A 2,406-nucleotide genomic window follows, 5' to 3' on the forward strand; every position below is an offset into this window, starting at 1 on the left:
AAATCGTTTACCTATGATTTAGGGAAGAACTTGCTCTTGAAAAATCGCCCTTAGGAGTTTAGGTTTTGAAAAAGTTGTAAAATGAAGAAGAACCCCGTCAAAATCCCACTTAACAGGTCGCAGATGTCGCAATTGCGACCAGGGGTTCGCAATTGCGAACCCTGGGAATTTCTGCTATCTTCGCAATTGCAAAGAAGTTGTCGCATTTGCGACTGCTGGGAATTACTAAGAACTTCGCATTTGCGAAGAAATGCTCGCAAATGTGAGCAAGGCTGGCCAGGGCATATTTCGCAATTGCGATCAGCCCCTCGCAATTACCACACTGACAGACTTTGCAATTGCGATCCCTGATCTCGTAATTGCAAGATCAGAGGCCAATACCAAAACTGAAACCTGCAAAAAAATTTCCTAGTCCATAGATATCTAGATTCATCATTCTACAACCTGGTAAATTTGACAAGTGGGCCGAAATCAAGAATCATATTAGTTTGTCTCAGTATGGGCAATAATGCAAGTTTTTGAACTCTATTAGGTTGACAAAACAACTAAATATGTCTTTCAAAATTATGGACTGATCCTTTCATTCACCAACAAGCTCTCATGGTAGGTCCATCCCACCATAACTCTTTAATTATGAATATTGCAAACACCCCCGTTTCATTTTTAATTAGATTAACTAATTAATATGCTCAGGTAATAGCGCAGACACTTAAGTCAAACCTCCATTAATTTGTCAGAAATAAATTCATCATAGTACATTTTAGTTCATGCCTTGCCCTTTATCCTTTGTTTTCTCAAGTTCTCTACAACCACCAATTACTTCTGTTTTATCTTCACTTTATTCATGCTCTTTTGACAAAATACAAAAGTAATGATCTTCAGGTCCCCCTCCCCCTCTCTTGGAGGGCTAATTGAAATATATCAACACAATAATCAGCAAAATTCTTACTTTTACTAATTATTTCTAGTCTTCGGTCTTTCGGAAACAGCCTCTCTACTTTTTCGGGTAGGGGTAAGGTCTACCTACACATTACCCTCTCTAGACTGGTATTTTACTGGGTCGTGTTGTTACTAATTATTTCTAATCTTTTTTTTTGTGTAAAATGATTGTTTTTACCTTCTTTCAATTACCTGGACATGCTAAAAATCCGTTCTAAGAGGAAAAGGGATGACTTGATGAGTCAAACTTTGCAATAATAAGATTGAGGTAATTAAGCTATCTACTAATAAGCTACCAATTAATTCTCAAAAAAAAAATTCTAACTTGAAAGCAGAGGAACGAAAATCTTATTCTGTTCTTGGGCTAAACTAAGAAATGAAGAATAAAGGAATAGGTGATAGTTTACCTGGATGGGAGAGATGAGCAGCGAAGAACTGATCAGCAGTAATAAACTCATTATTAAGCTTAGGACAAACACTAGAATCAGCCAAACAAGCCCTTATCTTCCCCCAATTATCATTACTTGTAATATGATTCCTGAGCCAGGAAGAGAACTGTAACCTCTACCGGGCACCAAATACGCGCTGTTGGGGCGCGTAACCACAAATGCAAGAACTAAGAGGACAAGGAGAAGAATGATAAGAATAGTCATACACACCAAGTAGACACCTAAAAGTCCCTCTTTTTTCCAGTAAGCACCGACGAAACCAGCTAATGAAACATACATAACGGCGAGACCCATGAAAACAACGGGCCAACAGAGCCAGTGAATGCCCTCGTGTCGGGCTTAGAAGCAAGCCACGTGCCGGCGGCGATTATAGGAATGGAACACATGAATGCCACAAAGTTCAAGAAAGTTGTAATATTGTTGCTCAGAGACATGGTTGGCGTCGAGATATTTTATTCTGGTGATCAAATCATCAAAATAACATCAACCACTTCGAATTTAACCTCAAATTCATGAAATTCCTCAAGAACATTGAAATTTCCATTTTCTCAACTAAAGGTCTGATTTATACCAAATCAACTCCGATTCTTACCAAATTTCACAGATTCGACTTATTCTTTATTTTAAACCTGTATCGGGCTCCAGAACTAACATACGGACCCGATACCATCAAGAACACGCATCATTTCATTTCAAAAAAGCCTTTATATTTTCCAGCAAACAATTTTCGTTAAAAATTCTTTTCTCGAGCTAAGGACCTCAGAATTCGATTTCGGGCATACGCCCAAGTCCTATATTTCGTCAATTCACGGGTTTGGGTCCGTTTACCAAAAATGTTGACCAAAGTCAACTTTAATCAATTTAAAAGGCCAAATTCATTATTTTTTTAAAATTTCACATAAAAGCTTTTCGGAAATGCGCCCGGACTGCGCGCGCAAATCGAGGTGAGACAAAAAGAGGTTTTTAAGGCCTCGGAACACAGTTTTGACTCCTAAAACAAGGGATGACCCTTTCGGGT

The 2,406-nt window shown here is 38.4% G+C and overlaps 1 pseudogene; it reads right to left on the reverse strand.

The window, feature by feature from the left end:
* Positions 1–300: 300 nt before the first annotated feature.
* On the reverse strand, positions 301–1,822 carry LOC109210344 (annotated as a pseudogene).
* Positions 1,823–2,406: the final 584 nt, after the last annotated feature.

Source organism: Nicotiana attenuata, unplaced genomic scaffold (assembly GCF_001879085.1).
Source record: "Nicotiana attenuata strain UT unplaced genomic scaffold, NIATTr2, whole genome shotgun sequence".
NCBI classification, from domain to species: Eukaryota; Viridiplantae; Streptophyta; class Magnoliopsida; order Solanales; family Solanaceae; genus Nicotiana; species Nicotiana attenuata.